Raw genomic sequence first — 24,920 nt, 5'->3', positions numbered from 1 at the left:
GTATCCTTCCCCTGAAAAGCTATTTTGATTAATCTTTGTTTTCAGATCATTTTGAGAGTTGTTTTGAGGAGCCCATGATGCCACTCTTCATAGGAGAATTAAATAGGAGAACTACTTGCAAGTGGCCACCTTAAATACCTTTTCTCATGATTTGATACACCTGGCTATGAAGTAGTTAGGAGTGTTCAAATCAAGAAAATAAGGGTGCCCATACTTTTGCACCAGTCAAATTTTGTTTAAATGCAGATTGCACATTTTCTGTTAGTTATATTTCTGGATTCAAATAAGGTTTATTGTACTGAGTCCATCAGTTATTAGATATATGAAACAAATAGCTGTTGCAAAAGCCAAAATTGTTATAAAGAAAACAGGTTAACATTAATAGGGGTGCCCAAACGTTTACATATGACTGTATAATATAACTTGTTCTTTGTTTCTACAGCTTTACAGAATGCTGTAGATAAGCCCCTAAAGGCAGTGGTCGCATCTTGCAGCGACAAAACGAGGTGACAGGTTCCCTTTTTAATAAGAATATTATTTATTCATTGGTAGTATGCTATGTCACAATACCAGGATCTGAGGATCTTCTGTTTCGAGGTCAAGAGCTCTCTGATGCGATGTTGCTGCCTGTCTCGCTGTCTTCCTCTTTTGACACTGCAGTGTTGTGGACAAAACATTAACTGGTTAACGACAAGTCTGGTGTCTATGTACTAACTGAACTATAAACTCTCCCCATAACATGTCCAGCAGACATTGTAGGATTACTATATTGATATTATTATTCTATTACTGCCCAGTCTCTAAACATGGACGTATGAATTAAGCCTTAGTCAAACACATATTTGAAAAAATGGTATCTGTGTGATTGGTGTATGGTCAGTGTCAGATTTTACAATAAGGATATATGTACACGTTGTGGATTTGCCTGGGGATGGCGCATGCTCTGATTCAGATTTAGTCTCCCGAGATCTCGGGGCAAGATCTAAACCTGAGCATGCACCGCCCCAGTGGCCATTTTCCTGGAGGCCACCGCATCGCTCCAGTGGAGCTTCAGAGGACTCCGAAGCTGACAAAATGCCAGCGAAGTCCCCTTTGCTACAGAGCCACCACCCTAGCAGAGAGCTGCACAGAGCACCGCTGCCATAATGAGGTAATCTGGATACTTTACTTGCACCTTCCTGGTGAGGCGCCCCCTCACCTTGTCATCAGGACCACTCCCTCCTCCATCTTCCCACCACCACAAACAATGACTGCAGATTGCTCCGCACCTGCCCTATAAGATGACATCTGGCATACAAGACGACCCCTAGCTTAAAAGATTTTCATGGGTTAAAAAATCATCTTGTACGCCAGAAAATATGGTATGTCCAGGGAGATCTTATATATGATGTCCAGGGACAGACTATCTATAATATATAATGCTCAGGTAGTAGATCTATAATATACAATGTACAGTCCAGGCAAATCTATAATATATAATGTCCAGCTAAGACCAGAGGCAGAGATGTATTACAACACTCCCACCCCACTCACTCGATCTGGGACTGGGAGCAAACATTGCCAGTGCTGCTGCTGCCATTCACTCTCTGGGACCATCTGGGAGCAAATATTGCCGCTGCTGTGTGTGCTCCAGCCAGTAGTAATGGACACCAGAGACACAAGATGGGGAGCTGACAAGCACCTTGACACGTTTCACCACCCTGGGCTTCAGGTGTTGTGGGGGAAAAATGCCTCCAGAAACACTGGTGTTCATGATTTCTTAACCATTTATTATAAAAATGAATGAACAAAAGAGAAATCTTAATTGCATCAGTATTTGGGGACCAATCTCTGCCATCACCAGTTCTAGGTACTTGTTTGCGCACAGTTTTTGATGGCATTTGTCAGGCAGGTCTTTCCAAACTTCTTAGAAAACTACCTGCAGATCTTCAGTGTATGAGGCTTGTGTAAATCCTGTCTCCATGTGATCACACACACTGACATTGAGGTCAAGGATCTGTGGGGCCAAATCACCTCCAAGTCTCCTTGTTCTTTATACTGAAGGCTGTTACTAATGACACTGGATGATTTGGATTTTCTGCTGCAGAATAAACTATAGTTACATTTACTATTTGCTCTAACATTTAGATGAAGTATATTTTTACAATTATATTTAACGTGCAATGTTCTGTGGATTCCTATTGGTGATAATGGGATATTAGTAGGTAAATTGCTTAACCATTTCAGGCAACAAAACTACTATGCAATATTTTGGTGCAATAATGTAGACTTGCAACCCATTTCAAGGGTCTTCATTGTCAGGGAAGACCCCAACTATCTGGAGGGAGGTAAGCTCTAACTAGCCAAATACTGAGGCTGAGCTGGAAAGGCCCCCTTGGGACAGGAAGATGAGTCAGATGTTACAGATGTCTGTGGCTTGAGTCCTCCTCTTCGAATGTTCTGCTTTCATTTACAACCCTGAGTGGTCATTTTGGGGAGAGTGCAGAGTCTGGAGAAAGGATGGTCTGCAACTGGATTGAGCTGGTGGCCTCCTTGACAACTTAAATTGAGAAAAATGTCCCTGCTCTTTGTGTTCCTGACATGTGCTTTTCAGACCATCCCAGAGACTGTCCATGAAAGGCATGTAGTCTGCAAGTGGGATGAGCTGAAGTGGCTGCTCAGTTCCGTTAGGTGAGACCACTATTCAGATTGTGGTCCTTTTTAAGATCCCTTGAACAGGGCGGATTAAAGAAAAGGAGTTTGGTCTGCGTGGATGACCTGTTGCTAGGTCCATAGTGATATTTGTCACATGTCATCTAAACTGGCAATTGACATCAACATGTTAAGAATTCTCTGGGTGCAGATGATTCTCCTGAAACATGGTGGTGTACCCTTCTCATGTCATCCTGGAAGCTGAGTGGATCCATGTTTGTCAATGGCACTTCCTGGTCTCCCTTCTGGACTCATGTGGTCATTGCAAAAGAATCCCAAAGAAAGCCTATGAAATGTAGACAAGTGTCACAGGTTGTTGGGAGAGCGAGTAGAAAGAAGCAGGTATAATGTAGATTTCTTCAAAAGCTAGATTAAAATGCAGCCATCTCCTTTTAATTCTATTTCTTATGGATACATTAAAATGAATACTTGTTTCAAATGGCTGAATATTGCACATGTGAACTTGGCATAAAAGGATCCTGTGAACAGGTCAATGATGCTTACAGTATTAAGTAAGATGGCAGAACAAGTCATATGTTTGTATGAACTTGTGGACAGACCTCCTTAGCATTGGAGTCTTCTGTGGATTGTCAATTCTCTGCAAAACTTTCAGATTAAAAGACAGGTTTCATGCAATACTAGCTAGTTAAAGCTGCTTCTGTTTCCATAATCATGGACTTCTCAGAAGGTTCCATCACCAGGATCTGGTTAGAATGATCGTGGCACCATGTCCCTCTATGAAGTCTTAGAATTTTCACATTGGATCCAAAGAAGCAGTGTGATTTCTGTATGACTCAATGATTGGCATTCAGGCTTCTGTCTCAAGACTTGATACAGAACCCAGAAAGCAACACATGATCATAAACTCAAGCTGTTCCATAAAATATAAAGAACAAGCCCAGAGGTGATAATGGTAAAATGTATATCCCAAGTTTGGCAATCAAGATAATATACAACAGAAAACATACTGTGCAAAAACGCTGACCATAAGACCTGATATTCTCACTAAAGTAATCTGTACAGCAAGTTACAAAAAAGTTTAACAATAGTCCAATTAAGATAAATAGGGCACTTCAACCAATGATACACAACAAATCCCACATCACATAGTAGGAAAAAAGAAGAGATCCCACAATATAATATAATAAACAAGGTATATACTTTATTGAGAAAAATCACTAAAACAGCGTGAAATAGCAGCAAGATTGCCATGAAGAGGACACACCGCAAAGGTCTTTATCAGGACTATATGTGCATGCATGCAGCATGGCATATAAACATGCAATTAACTTATGGTTACATAAAAAAGAGAGATAGTTATAGAGCAGTGCTTTGTTATAGTAAATGCCCAAATATGAGCTCTACAATAGAGCAATCCCGAGACACAATGGCTGTAGCAAACACCATAAGAAGCCCATACTGCAAAGAGATATACCATACCATCGCTAATGAAGTCCTAATAATGCCCAGGAACTCTGCTCCATAGTAGCCATCTAATGGAACCGGTATATAATAAACCGGGTAAAGGAGCAGAGTAAAAAAAATATATCTACCTGTGGCAGAGCGGTGTCCCCACACCCCGACGCGCGTTTCGCCTCCTGCTTCTTCCAGGGGCGGGTCTATCGGCAGGGTAACTATGTTTTTAAATCGCAAATGGCCAATCATAGAGAGATGTCATTGGTAAGGGGCGGGGTCTATCGGTATAGTCGGCGTCATGCGCACCCGCCCCTCACCCCACGTCTGCTTCCTGTCGGCGCTCAATGACGCGGCAGCCATAAGGGCTGCGCGTCAGTGTGTGAGCGTCATTGGAAACATCGGAGTGAAAGAGGATGCGCATGCGCACCACCGATTACCTCGGCACAAAGAGAATGAAGCCATAAACGAAACCGCTCATATACCCATCGTGAAACACATAAACATGAGGATATAGATAAAGGAAAAAAGGAATAGGGGAGCCTCCAAATCAGTGGTATATCTCTAGTAAGCAGATGGAACACAGAAAAAACCCCAGATGAATACGTTCCTATCTATATATTTAATTACACTCAAAAAGAGGGAAGGAACATACAACAAAAAGTGACAAAAAGGTAATGTGAAGATTCTTCATATTAATATGAAAACATCAGGTGACATGAATAATAGATATGGTAAGTCACCATCAATTCACAATCATAAGTGTATGTAGAAGACAAATGGAGTGATAGTCCTTAGATTTTTAAGGATAAGCACTATAAAAGGACCCAACAGGGCCATAAAGGGGGGGAATGGGTTATTCTCCAAATAAGGAGCTCCAAAGTGACAGTGCTACACTCAAGTAACAAGACTATACTCTTAAATTACAGCTAATGTGAAGGATACATAACAATAACAAACATGGAACATTGGACATATGCACCGACAATGGTACGAGAGACAAATGCAGGATAAGGCAATATATACGATAACCATTAAGGCTTCTTCATGCAACTCCATGCTTGCATCCAAAGACGACCCCGACGTAATACTCACAGGAAAACTCTCTAGAAGGCCTAAATAAAACTTAAAAAGAAATAATTAAAATCAGATCAAGAAAAACACTAAAAACAAATACCTGCCAATTAAAAAATACCTCTACAAAAAGAAAAACCCATACTCTCATTCAAGCCCATAGGACTAAGGGTACCTAAGCGGTAAATCCACCGGCATTCCAATTGGGCTAGAGCCTTACTTAAGTTTCCTCCTCTGAAGCCCAAATCCCATTGATCAATCGCCTTCAAACGTAACCCCCGAGGATTACAATCATGATATACCTTAAAATGTCTTGGTATGCTTTTTAAAGAAGTGATATCTTCTACCGTGGCCGCTTTTTCAATATCGAGAACATGTTCTCTTACTCGCAGTATAAATTCTCTTGTGGTGAGCCCCACATATACTTTCCCGCAAGGGCATTCCGCATGGTATATTACCCCCTTGGATGTGCATGTAAGATGTTTCCAAATATGGAAAACCCTGGATCCATCAGCATTTTTGAAGGTTTTACGCTTGGTGAGATTTAAATACGCCTTACACAGGCCACATGGAAAAAAACCCTGGATTAGCTACTTTCCCATTTTTTATAATTTTACCGGCATCATAATGACTATGGACCAAAAGGTCCTTAAAATTGGCTGAACGCCGAGCCACACATTGAGGTGTCTCCGGTAAGATCTGTTTTAAGATAGGATCAATTAATAAGATGTTCCAATGTCGTAGGATAATCTCCTGCACATTCTGCCACTGGCCATTGAATGTTAATATAAAACGTACCTGTGTATTATCTTCTATCATTTTCCTTTTCCCACCAAACAGTAGTTCGTTCCTAGGAGTGGTTGAAGCTCTTTTATACCCTCTCTGGATCATTCTGCGGCTATATCCTCTGTCCTTAAATCTCATGGTGAGCTCCTGACTTTGTTTTTCAAATAGAAAGGGATCCGAACAGATTCTCTTTGCCCTTTAGAAATTGGCCAATGGGGATACCACAGATGGTACTTGCTGGATGGGAAGAATCAGCCATCAAATAGGAGTTGGTGGCAGTAGGTTTTCTGAATATATCCGTGTGGAGTATTCCATCCGATGATGCCTCAATCCAAATATCCAAAAATTCCAAAGACCTGCCTGTTTTAAATGTAAGTTTCACATTAATATCATTATTTAATTTGTGAAACAACTTTACCAAGTCCACATCCGTACCCTCCCACACAAAGAGAATATCATCGATATCTCATCCAATTTTGTACTTTTTCCCATTTCTTCAAAATTATCTCCCATGAATGTCCCGTTCCCACGCTCACAAAAAAGGTTAGCGTAGGAGGGGGCACATGAAGCCCCCATAGCTGTACCTTGTAATTGGCAGTAGATTTTTCCATTAAAAGTAAACACATTGTGTCAGAACAAATTCCAATAGGATTAAGATGAGATCCACCAGATGTCCATCAATATTGCTCGAGCGTAGAAACCAGGATGTGGCCGCCAAACCATCTTTGTGCCTTATTGAGGTATAAAGAGCTTCCACGTCTGCAGTTACAAGAACCATATTTTCCTCCAGTTGTACCTGGTCTATACGTTGTAAAGCCTGATTCATATCCCTAATGAAAGATGGAAGGGTAGAGACGATGGGTTTCAAAAAATCTACCACATCAGAGACAACCTCACAGATACTCCCATTTCCGGCCACAATTGGTCGTCCTGGGGGATCCAAAGGATTCTTGTGTACCTTCGGGATGAGATAGAATGTTGCCAGTCTAGGTTGGAAATCCCGAATCTTCTCCAAAAATGCTTTAGAGACTAACCCATCAGAGCGCCTTTTCAAAAATAGAAATTAAGGTCTGTTGGAAGGAACATAAGGGGTTATACGTTAACCTCTGATAAGATTTATCATCAAGCAATTTCATAGCTTGACGTTCGTACATCTCAGTTGGCCATACAACTAAGTTACACCCTTTATCAGCGGGCTTGATAACCACATCATTCAACATCTGTAAGTCCTTCAAAGCCAAACGTTCCTCAGTAGATAAATTATCCTTATTATATTATGTGCCAAATTTTCTATATCCCATGTGACCATCCGGGTAAATACTTCAACCGTAGGGGATACACTTAGTGAGGGGAAAGTCCGAGACTTAACAAAAAGACCAGAGGGGACAGTACTCACCTCCTTCAATGTATTTTCCTCCAAAAGAGATTCCAAAACCTGTATGGCTTCATTTTCCTCAACCGTATTCAAGAGCAATTGGCTCCCATCTTTGGGTTTGAAATGTAATTTCTTTAAAATAATCTTGCGAGCAAAAAGGTGGAGATCCTTTATGGCAGTAAAGGCATCTAAATGAGAGGTAGGAGAAAAGGTAAGACCTTTTTCTAAGAGCTCAATTTGTATTGATGTTAAGGGGTGTGAAGATAAATTAATCACCTTCAAATGATCCCTGGATTTCCTAGATCTTTGTATCCTATTAAACATCTCTGGATATTTTTGTTTTGCTCCACTTCTTAACTGGAAATCCCTCTGTGTTATTGCTCCATTATAGGACCTACTGCTTTCACTCCCTGATGCACTAGATGCATCAGAAACTTCCTGAGTTCTCTGTGTAGAACCACCATCAGACTTCTTCTGCTGCCAACGGTATACTTTATTCATGTCATAATCTTTAGTATCCCTTAGAAATTTTTTGAGTTTCCCTTTACTGACTTCATCCTCCCATTTATCCACTTCTATGCCCAAATCCTTGAGCCATACTTCAAGGTAATCCTTGGTCATACTACTTGTTAATGTTTTATAAATACCCTCCAAATCATCATCCAGCACTTTAAGGGATAAAGTATTGTGTTCTATGATGATTTTAATAAAGTCCAGCGAACAATTAGATGCCGTACTCACCCATCTGGTAATTAAATCATCATTATTCAAATCAAAAGTAGGGTAAAGCTGAACCCTCAATCCCCTGGGGATAATTTTTTTACCCAAATAATTTTCCAAAGCTGCTCGATTCCACCAGGTCTTAGTCTTTTTATGAAGGGCATTTTTATATTTGAGCATGAGTTCCTTATTAGACGTAGAGGCATCCTGGGAAACGTACACAGCATCTTCCTTATATAAATTCACAGCTTTAGAACGTCAAGTCTGTTCCTTGGCCAAAAAATCCATTGCTGGACAATCTGTTAAACAGCAAACACTAATATAACAACAATAGTCCAATTAAGATAAATAGGGCACTTCAACCAATGATACACAACAAATCCCACATATCACATAGTAGGAAAAAAGAAGAGATCCCACAATATAATATAATAAACAAGGTATATACTTTATTGAAAAAATCACTAAAACCAGCGTGAAATAGCAGCAAGATTGCCATGAAGAGGACACACCGCAAAGGCCTTTATCAGGACTATATATGCATGCCATATAAACATGCAATTAACACATGGTTACATAAAAAAGATATATATTATGCAGTGTTTTGTTATAGTAAATGCCCAAATATGAGCTCTACAATAGAGTAATCCCCAGACACAATGGCTGTAGCAAACACCATAAAAAGCCCATACTGCTAAGAGATATACCATACCATTGCTAATGAAGTCCTAATAATGCCCAGGAACTCGGCTCCATAGTAATAGATGCCACGCACACATCACTGAAAACCTTCTGGTATATTTCTAATGTCAACTCAGACCAAGGACAGATCAAATAACAGCACCCGCTGGCCATTTTCAGGATTTCTAATTCACTGTACACCTTTTCCTTTTTACATTTATTCTTTGCTATTACTTTTTACAGCCATGAGTTCCTCGCTGACTGGGTGTGATGCCAAGATGACCTGAGGTAAAAATCACAACAGATCAGAACTGCCATATATTATATGAATCTGTGTAAGAGATCACTACAATGAATATGTATGTCCCTCCAGTGTATCTGGTGCAGGATACATTGGGGAACACTGAGGATAAATCAACACTTGTCCAAATCCTCCCTCACCAAGCTCTTTACAGAAGTCAAAACTGGACAGGTCAATAGGGTTTTGTGTTGTCCACATCTCTGAAGGGTAAAGCACAGCATCTGGCATCACCATTGTCTAGAGCTGGCATGTCTGCGGCATCAGAGGTCATCATATACCTTCTAACTGCAGGGATTATACAAGATTTATTAAAATTTTACTTGAATCTCCAAATTTTACCCAATAAGAAATAAAATTACCCTATTTGGTATCACTACAACTGAATAAGTACAAAAATGTAGTGTAATCCTTACTTCTGGAGCCTTAGTATTTGTTACTGTAAAGACTACTGGGTCACCCTCCCAGGGCTGCGGGGTACTCTGTACCGGACCAGTGTCAGGGGAACGTGTCACGGCAGCGGTTACCCAGACCGTGGCCCTGGGAGCCCAAGTCAATGGCGGTATATGAAGTTAGTGAAATGGAACAGTTTGTGACGCCACCTGCGGTGCTCAGCAATGGAGGTGTTAAGCCGACGCTGCAGGCACATCCTCTGGGACAGATGTTGGGATGCAGCAGTGATGGTATAGCCCTCCACAGGCAGGGCTGATGTCCCAGGGCAGTGTAGTTGTAATGGGAAGGTGCAGGCAGTGTAAAGGATGGTACCCAGATGTAGTGGTGCTGAGCAGGTTGGCGCAAGAATGAATGGAGGACACTGAGGCTTGTAGTTCCAAGGCTTTACTCAGTCGGCGGTACACAAGGATGCCTGCCTCAGGGCCATGTCCTCGGGGTCAGACTCTGCCAACCTCCAGGCCAGATAGAAAGCTCCTCTCCAACACTCCGCCAACATGTACCTTTCCTGAACGACTCCTCTATAGCGCCTTTAAGTGTGAAGATCTCCAGTACTGTGGTACTCTGAAGTTCCTCCTGTCAGATGTTCCTAACAACTCTACTCGCATGGCAGACAGCTGTAGCCTCTATCGGGGACTTCTTTCTCCAGAGTCCTGGCTCTCTATTCAGTTGCTGTTGTGCCCCAAGTCTTAGATGGGAGTAGTGAATTTACAGCCAACTACTCCACCGGTGTCTGCTGCAGAACCATAAGTGTCCATACAACCTCGGGGAGCGGGACCCGGCCTTCCACTGAGAAACTAATAGGCAGGGTTCCTCTTCCAATCCACGTCTCCTCTCTGTTCTCCTACTCCTTCGTTCCGCACTCTTCTTTCTAATGGAAGCTTAGGTTGCAGTTCTACGTCTTTCTCCTTCTGTTTTTTTCCCGTGCCAGCTGGCTCAGATCACTGAGGCAGATGCAGCACTCCTTCCTCCATCCCTTCTTCCAGGGATCCCCACTCTTCCTGAGTAGCTTCCTTCCTCACTGTCCCTCTGTCAGACTGAACCTTTAATCCTACACTTTCCCACTTTTTTGTATCTTAACTCCACCCACCTCCCAGCACATCCAGTGTTCCTTGCAGGGAACCACCAGAGGTGCCCTGCTACTCTCTAAGCACTGAGCCGCAATGTGTTTGTGCAGAACTACCCTGTTGTGTGGGGTGCGAGTGTGGAAAGGAGTTCCCACCTTACCTGGATGGTGGGGCACTACACCTTAGGAGAAGGTGCAGTACCTCTGTGGCGACTGAGCCTCAGGGGTGCCACACTACAGCTACTGGTTATCTGGAAGTTCCATGTTTTTACCCAATCTTCATCTCCTTCTGTAATGGAAAGTAATGAAGAATCCAAAATTTTCCCAAAATTGTGTCCTTAACCACATATCTGTTTTGGGTGTTGCAACTTTCCCTTTTGTGATCACATCATTTGTAATATCACCTGACCACACAGATTCCTCTTAATCTCTTATTTCTATATTCCAGTAAAACACATCTGTAGGACTGCATTCCCATGTGTCTGTCTTATTAGTGTGTATGTAATCTCTTGTAACTGTGTGAACTTAGTCTTGGGTCCTGTGGTAGCATGTAATAATATGTCAGTGTCGTGAATGAAGTGTAGCTCAATACAGCATTTTACACCATAACCCATGCAAATGTTTTCCAGTAATATCTTCTGAATTGTCTGGTATGTCTTCATCTATTAGGTATTGTAGACTAGATCCCCTTGGACTTTGTGAATGTAGAGTTTTTGGCCAGGTTCATTCACTTCACTATTTATTCCATGATGTAAAAGATCTTCTGCATAGATCAGTTGAAATAGTATAGAGAAACAGAAATGTGATTCCCATCAAACAGCTTTTCCTGAGAAATGTCTTCTCCTGTAGGATTGGTGTTGAATCATATCCATTAAGGACAGGATGTTTAATATTCCAGCTCTTATTGGAATCCATTTCTTAAAATAAATGCAGTATCATTCTGCAATATACAACTTGCATTGATCAACATGTACCCACACTTTATTGTCTGTGGGTAATTTTAACCACATTAGATGCTTGTTGAACAAGAATCATAACTTGTCCCATGGTTTCAATCTCAAAGGGACCTTCCCAGTTACTTTCCCAAGGTCCATTCTTCCTGGCAGTTTAATCCTCACTAGAGCCCCTTTCTTGAATGGATTCATATGGTGTCTCCATTCTCTGCGTTCTTGATGCAGCATGTGGAAGTATGGCTTTCAAGCTTTCCTGCAACTACTGCAACCATTTGGGCCTTGCAACAGCATCTGTTCGAGGTGTGGACAAAACTGGTTCATGTGGAAAAATTGTATTTTTCTTCCTGTCATTAGTTCGAAAGGAGGAAATGGAGTTATGGAAGAAGTGACATGCTGCATTTTTTTGGACCACACTAAAACCGCATTGAAAAAACCGCAGCGTGTGCACAGCGTTTTCAATTGTTACCACCCACCTTTCGTGTCTCCCTTTTTTCCCTCATAGACTGTAAGCTTGCGAGCAGGGCCCTCATTCCTCTTGGTATCGGTTATGATCTGTGATTGTTATGCTGTAATGTCTACTATACAAGTCCCCTCTGAAATGTAAAGTGCTGCGGAATATGTCGGCGCTGTAGAAATAAAATTTATTTTTCATTGATTTAGGCTATGTGCACACGATGCATTTTACCTGCGGATCAGCAGCAGATTTTACCGGGCAGAAACGCTGCAGATCCGCGAAGTGATTACAGTACAATGTAAATCAATTTAAAAAAAAAACCGCTGTGCACACGCTGCGTTTTTTCCGCGCGTTTTTTGTGCGGTCCAAAGAAAACAGCATGTCACTACTTTTGTGCAGTTTTCCACCTGCTCCATTCTCCAAATCTGCAGTGGAAAACCGCAATAAAAATGGAAGAAATCCGCAGGAAAAATGCAGGTCATTTGACCTGCGGATTTCTTAATCTGTGCGGAAAAAATCAGTTGGAAGAAAATCACCGTGTGCACTTAGCCTTACATTGTACTGTAAATCACTTTGCGGATCTGCAGCGTTTCTGTCCAGTAAAATCTGCTGCGGATCTGCTGGAAAAATGCATCATGTGCACATGGCCTGAGTGTTCCATTGTTCTGCAGTGCTCCCAGTGGAAAGATTTAGTATTGCAGTATTCAGTGACATGTCATGGATGTCCATAATGGTTGTAATTCCAAGGAGTCTTAGAAAATTTCCACTTCTGACGCAAGATTGTGTGATGCTTTATGCATGGATCAATCAGGACCGTAGACTTCTGTCTCAAGATTCAGGTTCTGTTTTTATCATAAATTAAAGCTGTTGGCTGTCCTGCATCTATTACCAATTCTTCATCAACTGCCAAGTTCAGGCTCATTCACACGTCAGTGTTTGGTCAGTATTTTGCATCAGTGTTTGTATGCCAAAGCCAGAAATGGAACTTATCGAGAAAAAAATATAATTGAAAGACTGACTCCTGTTCCTTATTTTGGAGACATTCCTGGTTTTGGCATACAAATACTGATGTGTGAAAGAGGCCTTAGTCTGAGTTGACAAGTTGGCACATAATACCAAGCTGAGTGCCATTTTTTTACTAGATTATGGTGACAATTTATTCCAGGAGTAGTACACAGTAGTAAAGGTTTTGGTCAGACAAGTGACCTTCAGTGTTATAGATTAACATAGACATAGATGATCATGGACACCCATGAGTTGAGACTGGGCAAGAAGCTGCATGAAGGTAAAACTTACTAGCTGTATGAGCTCCTCAATTACCCTGGCTTTGTCCTCATGCAGTGTAAGGACCAGATCACAGCGGGCAATGCAGCTAGGAAGGACCACATTGAGAGGAAAGCCTCCATCTCCAAAAAGACCACCAGCTGCATATTCAAACTGCTACAAGAATCTGGTATCAAGATAGCATTTGTGGCTAAGTACTGTGCATCTGGTTCATTGCCACTCTGTGAGATGATCCCTATAGAGTGGATGTGCAAGAGAATAGCCACCAGTTCATTCCTGAATAGAAATCCTGGGGGTACCAGAAGGATATACATTTTATCCTCCTAAAGTATAGCTGATGTGAACTCATTTTCTGGTTTACCTCTGGCTTCTGGTGAGGGTGGTGGAGCTGGCTGTGTTGACAGAGGAGTCGTGAGTTCTCCATTTGAGCTCCCTCTAGTGGTGGCAGTAGGTAATGAAGCTGTTCTAAATGGCAGAGACCTGCCACCTGAGGAGGAGGACTGTGAGTGGACTGTTGTGAGTTCATTTTCCCCTTCACCGTCGATGCCTGTCTGATGAACTCCCTCTTCTGGTGAAGGAAGGTAGTGAGGCTGATTACCAAACACCTGATCTGGTAGATGACTGGGTAACAGGAAATTCTGACTGGATATAAGGCAGCCGACGCCCTTCTGAGTTGCTGGTGATTTCTCTGCTGGATTCTTGGAGACCGTCTGATTCCTGCTTCCCAAAGATAAGCTTTTGCTCTGCTATTGAACTTATTAGTTTTGTTTACCTTGTTTTTTGGAGTTCAGCCATCCCCAGTCGGGGGTGTGCGGAGTTCCATTTTTGTCTCTGATCAGTTTGTCTCTTTACTCTGTCTTCAGAATTTACATGAGTGCTGATAGTCTTTTTGAAGTCCTAGCGACTTCAGGGCCTGATTTTTCCTATCAGACGGTTGGGACATTTTTTGGTAGGGCTTTTTACGGATTGCAGACAGCAGCTTTTCTATCCTGTCCTTTTTAGTTAGCTTGGGCCCCATCGTTTGCTCAACCTATCTTTCTATCTGTGTTAGTGTTTTCATCTTGCTTCACTGTCATTATATGTTGGGGGCTGCCTATTGCTTTGGGGTCTGCTCTGGGGCAGTTTAGATTTCCCTTTTCTTTATTTAGGCCTATTTAGTTCTCCGGCTGTGATTGAGGGGTCTAGGGCATCGTAGGAACCCCCCACGGCTACTGTTAGTTGTTGTGGATAGGATCAGGGGACTGCAATCCGATAGCTACCAACCTCTCTGGTTTTCTGGACTTAGCTTGTATTTTGGTATTTTCCTCCTTCGGTGACTCATAACAGTGGACATCAGGAGTTTCTGAGTGGATTTAAGTCAGCCGACTCCCTAATTTTGTGCTGGTGATTTTTCTCCTGCCCTGAGGCTCTGGTTTCCAGTTCTGTTCCTGTGTTCTCAAGCTAAGTGTGCTCTGCTGTTTCTTCACATGAGATTTGGTCTGGTTTACTCAGTTTTTGTGGTCAGCCAGCCCGTGCTGGGGCTGTGCTGAATTTCCATTCTTATGTCTGTTTATGCCAGTTTGATTTTTGTCCCTGATCAGATTGGTATATTCTGATGACAGAGCAAAAAGACCAGAGTGCTGATATAGGAAATTGAAGTCTAGCGACTTCAGGGTTTTTGTTATCAGAAAGTGCTGGACATTTTTTGGCAGGGTTTTGTGCGTGATTGCAGACAGCATCTTTCCTTTCCTGTCCTTTCTAGTTGGTGTGGGCCCCATCATTTGCTCAGCCTATTTTTCTATCTGTGTTTGTGTTTTCATCTTGTCTTACCAACAATACATGTTTGGGGGCTGTCTCTTGTTTTAGGGTTTGCTCTGGGGCAGTTTAGATTTCCCCTTTTCTTGCATTAGGCTTATTTAGGTCTCCGGCTGTGACGAGGCATCTAGGATCATCGTAGGTACGCTCCACTGCTACTGCTAGTTGTGTGGCTAGGATGAGGGGGCTGCAACCCGCTAAGCTACCAACCTCTCTGGTTTTCTGTGGCTTAGCTTGTTTTTGTGTTTTCCTCCTCGGTGACTCATTCATAACATATAGCTGTCTTTCAAGGATGATGCCAATAATGACTCTCAATGGTCTGAAGATCAGCTGATTGCAACTAAACTGTGCTGGCCTTGTGATTGGCCAGGCAGAGATGGACATCATGAACCATTCCACAGTGGCCATCTTTGAAATTCTGGAAAAAACATGGTCAGCACAAGACTGCACCCGAGTGAATATGAAGATTGAGTTTGGTGTGGATGTGACCAAAAAAGAAATGGTCTTTGCTGATGTGATTGATAACGACTCTTGGCATCTATGGCCCTCAGGTGATCAGACCCAGCAGAAGGATGAACAGACTTGCCACAAAAAGTCAAAAGAAGCTGAGTGGGTTGCAGACAAAGTGGAGTTACTGGTGACCTAGTCATAGCCAAGAATGGATTGTTGTTGATGAGGTAAATCTCTGACCTAGTCCACTGTGAAAAGATTAAGCAATCTGTGCTAATTATGGCATCCCACATGAACTGAGGGACATGTCTGAACACAAAGGACCTGATGAGACTGCCTGTTTGTGTTGGTCTCTCCAGGCATGTGATGTGACTGTCACACAGCCGCAACACATGCAGCTGCGGCGCCTAACCACTGATAAATGGGAGTGCTCCAGGTTTCCGATGCAGCTATTTGGAAACCGCTAATGGTATTCAGATAAGCCCTAGTGATGGGTGAGCACTAAAAAGCTCGTGTACTCATTGGTTGGATCCAGCAAATTGGAATACCCGATAAACCCGTGTAATGAGCTCAATGTAAGTCTATGGGAAAATGGGGAAAAGTAAGCACTTGTGCCACGACCTCCCACCCCAACCCCCCTCAGGTGATTTTGTGGCCTAAAAAAAATCTGAAATCATTAGGAACAGTGTTCAAATTACATGGTATCATCATGGGGAATACTCCCAGGTCACAGCTATGAATAATGTTAGTCTTATACCATTTTTACAGGCACACAATAAAACATACAAAAATGAAACTGAAATGGATTTTCCTGGGAAATATGTTAAGGAACATCCTTTTCATGGTAATTTGTATGGAAGACAAAATAAATAACCCAAAACAGAAATGTTCTTCCACCACTTGGACTATGTTCACAACTAGTGTTTTGGTTGTTTTTCTCAAATTTAGCATTGCTTTCAACCAAGACAAATGCATTCACTTGGGAAATGTCACTTGAGGAAGTGGAGACAAAAGGGAGATGGTAGAAAATGCTTCTTGTGTATGGTGCAGCCATTAGTAGAAGATGGGGGTGTTCCCATAGTGCTGCATGAAGTATAATTCTGAATTTCAAATTCTGTTCTGTGCTCACCTCCATGGTTAGTGATGAGAAGGGCTCTTTTACTCTAATTGGGTACTGTTCAAGAAGCTTCTTGAATCATCTTTATCAAGTTGCTCTCCTGGATTGATTCCTTCTTCCACTTCATCTTCTTCTTGGTCTTCTTTCTTCTGGCTACTTTCTCCTCTTAATCGCTGTAGATCTGTGGAACTAGACAGACAAGTTAGTTAACTTACACTCTCAATGGTAGTGATAACTAAAACTAATTGAATAAACATCTTCCATAATGCATCATTGCTTATCTCCACTCCTATAAAAATGGGTGGCAGGGCTGCCTATGCCTGGAGGTGAGACTTATTTTGTGCTTTTTCCTTTTTCTCCCAATATTATTCAACTTCAGATGGGAAATTCCTTCTTGCTGATGTTTATGGTTGATGTAAGTTTCAGCAAGTTCTCGATTTTCAAAGGTTTTCTTGTGCCATTTGGTAAAATCGCTCTTGCCTCTTTTGCACTCACCAAAGGTTGATGAAATCTAGAGAGAAAATACGTTAGTGCTAGTGACTACCACACAAGTAAGCATACAATTCCTACTATTCAAGCCACATGTCATTGTCCTCAGTACTAATCCTCAATTCCCAATTCAGACCATCCTGACCAGAAGCACAGGCAATCACCACCTCTTGGTGTACAATTGTAAGTGGAAAAGTCAGGTCCAGCTTCTTGGTGCAGTTGAGCATTTGCTGTTTCAATATATGCAATAGTGCAACACACAGACCCCTACTGCCGTCCTATGCATTTTGACTCTTGGACTAAGACTTCATAAGAGTCAAAACTCACAGGCTGGCAAGAGGGGTCTGTTTACTTTGATATACTGGAATATGTATTGAAACAGCAATAAATTAGTAACTGCACCTAGAAGCTGGACATGTCTTTTCAACGTTTCCTACTGTTCACTCACTTCTCAGGGAGCTTTACCAAGTCCTTCCCAGAATGTGTAATGGGTTGTCCTTTTAACGTCACAAGAAAATTAAGTCTTTGAATTCTTCAGCTGAGTTGGTCAGATAAATTTGAGGTATGTTTCGAATAGCTATCGAATAAAAATTGTGTTAAGGATTTGCTTAACTGAACATAGAACAAAGTAAATATATTGATTTACCCTTGCGCACATCTTCCTACCAGGGCCGTATTGTTTGTGCTGCCCTAGGCACTTTTAGTGCTGCCTCCCCCATTGGTGAGCGTGAGTAATGCAGACCCTGTCGTCAGTGACTTGGGCTACTGTCAAATCAGTAATATTTGCATTAAGCAGCAGATCCGGTAGTTTTTCTGCATTTGCCATGTAACAGATCACTTGTGGCAGCACTGCATTCGGCCTCATTCATTCCCTATGGGACTTGCAGACATGTGACACTTGGGTTTTTGCCGTGATCTAGCAAATGCGGTACTTGTAGCAACGGAAGAAAAAAAAGCTGCTAGGTAATGAATGAGGCCGGATCTATGTGTATGCCCATGTAGCTCTTTCAAAGATACTTCAAGCAATATTTTTACACGTTCAGTCTATTCATCTGAGAACGGTTTGCATACATATTCAAATGAGGTAGTAGATCAATTGCTCTAGCTCTATACCCGCTCGGTGCCACCTCTTCCTGATCAACTTGCAGCTTTTTTCCAGAATAAAACATATCATAGAGGCTGTCGGTGAAGCAAAAGCAGGTAGCACTCTGCGGGAAATAGAGCTGGAGTGATAGAAGGTTAAGATCCACCACAGTCGTTCAGCATTTCATTTGATATATAAATTATGCCTATTACTGAATAAAGGGAGAAAGGGGCTGACCATACAAAGGTGTTAACTGAGTTTGTCTTTAAAAGAGCTACATGTGGGTCGCCCTCGCACACCCAGGGCAGCGTGGTACTCTGTACCGGGCCGGTGTCAAGGCGGGAATGTCACAGCAGCGGTGACCTGGTCCATGGCCCTGGGCACCCAATATCAATGGTGGTGATGTTAATGGTGTTAAAGTTTATATGAATAGTTCATGACACCACCCGTGGTGTTTGGCAAGTAAGATGGTAAGCCAACGCTGCATACAGATCTGTTGAGACTGATTGGTGTGGTGCAGCAGAGATGGTAAAGCTCCCCACAGGTGGATCTGTAGTCCCAGGGCAGTGTAGGTGCAATGGATGAGGAGAGGCACAGAATGGTATGGATGCTGGTACCCAGTTGTAGTGGTGTGGGAATAACTGGAGGACACGAGTATACAGTTCCAAAGCTTTACTCACTGTTTGCAGTTCACACAGCTGCCTGCCTCCGTACTGTGTTCTCTAGGTCAGGGCTCCAGCCAACCTCCAGGCAGGATAGGATTCTCCCTTCAACACTCCGCCAACATGTACCTTACTGAACGACTCCTCCAATGCGCCTTTAGTTGCGTAGCACTCCAGTACTTAGTTACCCTGGAATGCCTCTCTAGGTGTTCCTAGTCTTTACTTATGACACAGCTTCAGCCTGCTTTGGGGACTCCTCACTGCGTCCCGGCTCTATATTCAGTTGCTGTTGTGTCCCAAGTCTATGATGGGAGCAAGGCGTTAGCGGCTCACTACTCCTCTGGTGTCTGTTGCCGGACATAAAGATCCAATTAACCTCAGGGACCGGGCCCTGGCCTCTGTGCTCTCTGGACTGGAAGTGTTCTCTTTCTCAACCTGCTTCCCACCGTTCTTCTGTTCTCCTTCGTTCCGATCTGTTCTCTTTCTTATGGAAGGTTAGGTTATCAACCAGATCAGTCTTTCTCTGGTATTTCTTGTGCCAGCAGCCCAGATCACTGTGACCTGCTGCAGCATGTCCCTCAGACACCCATCTTCTCTCTCCTCTAACCAACTAACCACTAACTTTCACTCTTCCCACTCTTTTATATCTAACGCCACCCGCCTCCCCAGCACCTCTCGTGTTATGAAGCCAGGGACCACAAAAGGCACCCTTTGACCAATCCAGCATAAAGCATGGATGGGTCCCTGCTGAACTATCCTGTGTGTGGGGTGCAGGTGTTGGAATGCAGAAAGGAGTTCCCAGCCTACCTGGATGGTGGGGCACTACACCTTAGGAGAAGGTGCAGTACCTCTGTGGCGACTGAAGCCTGAGGGGCGCCACACATGCACATATATAATGCTTGGAGGGGTTCAGTCCTGCAGACTGCCTTTAAATAAATACATTGGAACATAGTGTATAAGTATGGTAAAATAGCAGTCCTTATTCCATGAAGCGCTACAACTCCTTTAGTCAACTGATCAATGCTGATGTCAAAATTGATAGCCTATTATAAGGATAGGATGAGTGAAGAATTCTGAAACCACGGATATGTGATGATGATCCTAAATGGTGCTTGGCGCTCTTCTATCCGGTTCTCATTATCAGACTCCATGAGCACCTGATCATATTCACTAAGAACTGCAAGAAACATTATGGAGGTGTATCCACTTCTTCCTTCTCATTGCTGCCCTCCTACGTCCACCATTCTGAAGATGACACTTTGTAAATCAAATGGATTTGATGATTCCTCTTGTGGGCACTCTGACTCAGAGCACAAGTTGTTGAAGGTAGATATCCATGATCTGTAATACGGTCCAGGTCATTTGGATAATTATTTGTGGAATCAGTTGATAATCCCATCTCTTATCATAGCATTCTTGTATGCCAGGGTCATTCCATAAAAATTTCACTGCATCTACTTAAGGGATCTCAAATGAGCACACCTTCTCAATATCAACTTCCCGAAATAACAGTGCATGGCCCTTGTTGTGTTGATACTTGAATGGAATTTTAAGGGTCTCCATTGCCCAAATCATAGCTTGCATTGCAGTGAATGTTCTGGTACACAAGCTTAGTGAAGCCCCTCTTCATCAGAGTAGCCAGATCCATGGATAATCCTTATCTGCTCCCGGCGGGTGTCCCTCTTGTCTTGATGGAGCTGCCTGTCTCGTCACTGATCCTCCGAGCTTCCTTGGCCTCCTCGCTGAGGCAGCACACCATGATGGACTCCAGAGTCATGTCTGCTAACTGCTAGTGTTGCTGGAAAGAGACAGACCCCCACCCTGCAAGTCACAGAACTGCTTCTCCTTGTAAGAAGGGGAATGCTGTGCAGATTGGGGGGAGGCAGACTGAGGAGACATGAGATCCCTTTAAATAAATACATTGGGACATAGTGTATTAGTATGGTAAAATAGCAGTCCTTATTCCATGAAACTCCACAACTCCTTCAGTCAGCTGATCAGTGCTGATGTCAATATTGATTGCCTATTGTAAGGATTGGATATCAATATTAAATCCTCAAATGAATTAAACAGATGTTTAGTGCATATGGTGTCCACAGAGCTAATGCACAATGCTGCCAGCAGAAATATTCTTGTATAGGTATTACGGTAGCACAGTGGCTCTGTGGCTAGCGCTGTAATGGTGGCTCAGTGATCAGCGCAACAGCTTTGTAGGATTGGGGTTCAAATCCCACAGAGGATGACAGTTGTGCAGAGTTTATGTAGTCTCAGTGTTTGGAGTGTGATAGGAAACCCACACAAAGACCTACTAATAGGATATTTAGATTGTGTGCCCCAATGGGGACAGTGTTGATGTATTTAAAGCGCGTGGAGTAAAAAGGAACCTGTCCCCTCGTTTTGCCACTATAAGCTGTGGCCATTGTCTTTCAGTGCTGTAGGGATTTAACTCGCTCAGGAGCCACCGGAGTCAATCGGGAGGCAATCTCCTTTAAAAGTTCATAGGGTTTATTGCTCCATAACCCATAAACCAGCACATGGAGTCACATGTTAAAGTTTGGGCACCCCTATCAATGTTAACCTTTTTTCTTTATAACAATTTTGGTTTTTGCAACAGCTATTTCAGTTTCATATATCTAATAACTGATGGACTCGGTTATATTTCTGGATTCAAATGACGTTTATTGTAATTCTTCACTCATCCTACCTTCCACATGGCTCAATCAGATCCATGCTCTCTCCCATGTGACCTACTCTGGTTACCTTATATGGTCCGTAGCCACGCCCAGCGGGTCACATGGCTATGACTTCATCTTAGGACCTTCCAGCATTCATGCACATATACTTTATTGTGACACTTTTAAACACACCCCTGGGTGGATTTGTAGACTGATCCCACCTATCTCATCAATCATCTGAAGGCTTCTCTCTGACACCTTGGAATGACAGATCAGCTCTCCTGATCAGCACATAAGCAAGCCTTCATCTCAAGGCCACCCACCTTGAGATACATAACGATCCTTCAGCATCCTATACCCACTACCACAATGGATATGACTGTTGGCCCGTCTGGGGACACCCACACAGCGCCCCCTAGAGGACACAGTAGTCACTACAACAGTGTTTATCTTGCAGGTCAGATCTGGGGCTTATCAAAAGCATTCTAGAATGCTGTAGATAAGAAAAACATGTTTTATTATACTCACCAGGGGGCGGTCCGGTCCGATGGGTGCGCAGGTCTGGCAACTCCCATCTTGATGCGATGTAATTTTTCCTTGACTTGTGGTGCTCCTGCGCAGGTCTACTGATCTGCAATGTTGACGGCAGAGCAGAGTAAGAAGAGCCCAAAGGAGGTTACCTTCACTGCTCCTTATCCAGAACCACGTGGCCAGATAGCAGGTTTGCCAGTGGTGAAGACTTTCTGCCCTAGACATACTGGACCATGTAACTGCTATGGTTAGAGGAACAGGAAGGGGGACTGGACCGGAAGGTGTGCAGGCAGAGGGCATGAAAGCAGAGCGTGCCAGGGGGAAAGCAGCTTGCAGCACCACACTCCCAGAGAGAGGACTCCCAGTCAGAGCACAGAGGCTGAGAAGAGCAATGGTGAGAGCTGTGGTTGAGTACGTGGACTCTGTAATCTTCATGACCAGAGGAGACATTGCCCCTGATAATGCAGAGACAGTGACCCGAGCGTGTATCCCTGGTGACTGCAGTGGCAAGCTGCTCCTCCCTGCATGGAGAATTTAACCCCTATAAAAAAGCCCTTTAACCATTGGTCTCTCTGATCCATGGTGACATCATCAGTACCTGCACATTATTACAGTCCTGCAGTGCGCAGGTGCTTGGCCTCTCTGACCTTTACCAGCTCCTGTGCACTACAGTACTTTGCTCTGCCCTCAACAGGGCAGATCAGTACGCCAGCACAAGAGCGCAGCACAAAGCAAGGATGATGACGACATTGCATGTAGATGGGAGGCACTGGACCTAGACCTGCGACACCCATCAGACTAGACCGCCCCCGGGTGAGTATAATATAACTTGCTCTTCGTATCTACAGCTTTACAGAATGCTGTAGATAAGCCCCTAAGGGCAGTGGATGCATCTTATAGCAACAAAACGAGGTGACAGGTTCCCTTTTTAATAAGAATATTATTTATTCATTGGTATTTTGCTATGTCACAATATCAGGATCTGAGGATCTTCTGTTTCGAGGTCAAGAGCTCTCTGATGCGATGTTGCTGCCTGTCTCGCTGTCTTCCTCATGACACTGCAGTGTTGTGGACCAAATATTGACTGGTTAACAACAAGTATGGTGTCTATGTACTAACTGAACTATAAACTCTCCCCATAACATGTCCAGCAGACATTGTAGGATTACTATATTGATTTTATTATTCTATTAAGGTCCAGTCTTTTTTCGAAGGCCTTATTCATACGTCCATGTTTAAACACATACTTGAAAAAATGGTATCTGTCATTGGTGTATGGTCAGTTTCAGAATTTAAAATAAGGGTATTTGCACATGTTGTGGTTTTGCCTGGGGATGGCGCATGCTCAGATTCAGATCTAGTCTCCCGAGATTTCGGGGCAAGATCTAAACCTGAGCATGCACCGCCCCAGTGGCCATTTTCCTGGAGGCCACCGCATCCCTCCAGTGGAGCTTCAGGGGACTCCGGGCTCTGACAAAATGCCAGCGAAGCCCCCTTTGCTACAGAGTGGCCACCCTAGCAGAGAGCTGCACAGAGCACCGCTGCCATAATGAGGAAATGGGGATACTTGAACCTTCCTGGTGAGGCGCCCCCTCACCTTGTCATCAGTACCACTCCCCACCTCCCCCCCACCTCCATCTTCCCAGCACCACACAATGACCGCAGATTGCTCCGCACCTGCCCTATAAGATGACATCCGGCATACAAGACGACCCCTAGCTTTTAAGATTTTCAGGGGTTAAAAAATCATCTTGTACACCAGAAAATATGGTATAATGTCCAGGGAGAGACGATCTATAATATATAATGCTCAGGTAGTAGATCTATAATAAACAATGTACAGTCCAGGCAAATCTATAATATATAATGTCCAGCTGAGACCAGAGGCAGATGTATTACAACACTCCCACCCCACTCACTCTATCTGGGACTGGGAGCAAACATTGCCGCCGCTGCTGCTGCCAGTCACTCTCTGGGACCATCTGGGAGCAAACATTGCCGCCGCTGCTGCTGCCAGTCACTCTCTGGGACCATCTGGGAGCAAACATTGCCGCCGCTGCTGCTGCCAGTCACTCTCTGGGACCATCTGGGAGCAAACATTGCCGCTGCTGTGTGTGCTCCAGCCAGTAGTAATGGACACCAGAGACACAAGATGGGGAGCTGACAAGCACCTTGACACGATTCACCACCCTGGGCTTCAGGTGTTGTTGGGGAAAAATGCCTCCAAAAACACTGGTGTTCATGATTTCTTATCCATTTATTATAAAAATAAATGAACAAAAGAGAACTTAATTGCATCAGTATTTGGGGACCAATCTCTGCCATCACCAGTTCTAGGTACTTGTTGTTTGCGCACAGTTTTTGATGGCATTTGTCAGGCAGGTCTTTCCAAACATCTTGGAAAACTACCTGCAGATCTTCAGTGTATGAGGCTTGTGCAAATCCTGTCTCCATGTGATCACACAGACTGACATTGAGGTCAAGGATCTGTGGGGCCAAATCACCTCCAAGTCTCCTTGTTCTTTATACTGAAGGCTGTTACTAATGACACTGGATGATTTGGATTTTCTGCTGCAGAATAAACTATAATTAGATTTACTATTTGCTCTAACATTTAAATGCAACATATTTTTACGATTATATTTAACATGCAATGTTCTGTGGATTCCTATTGGTGATAATGGGATATTAGTAGGTAAATTGCTTAACCATTTCAGGCAACAAAACTACTCTGGAATATTTTGGTGCAATAATGTAGACTTGCAACCCATTTCAAGGGTCTTCATTGTCAGGGAAGACCCCAACTATCTGAAGGGAGGGAAGCTGTAACTAGCCAAATACTGAGGCTGAGCTGGTAAAGCCCACTTGGGACA

The 24,920-nt window shown here is 43.2% G+C and overlaps 1 long non-coding RNA gene and 2 pseudogenes across 1 annotated transcript in view; 2 read left to right on the top strand and 1 right to left on the bottom strand.

The window, feature by feature from the left end:
* The window catches only part of LOC141047985 (uncharacterized), a 227,564-nt gene that overhangs the window by 85,492 nt on the left and 117,152 nt on the right, over positions 1-24,920 (top strand). The window lies entirely within an intron of this gene.
* On the top strand, positions 9,290-15,956 carry LOC141048005 (bifunctional phosphoribosylaminoimidazole carboxylase/phosphoribosylaminoimidazole succinocarboxamide synthetase-like; annotated as a pseudogene).
* Positions 19,851-20,618, bottom strand: LOC141047994 (guanine nucleotide-binding protein G(q) subunit alpha-like; annotated as a pseudogene).

Source organism: Dendrobates tinctorius, unplaced genomic scaffold (genome assembly GCF_039654945.1).
Source record: "Dendrobates tinctorius isolate UK_male_01 unplaced genomic scaffold, ASM3965494v1 ptg000131l, whole genome shotgun sequence".
NCBI lineage: Eukaryota > Metazoa > Chordata > Amphibia > Anura > Dendrobatidae > Dendrobates > Dendrobates tinctorius.
The sequence above is the reverse complement of the archived record's forward strand: the minus strand, read 5'-3'. Positions and strand labels throughout refer to the sequence as shown.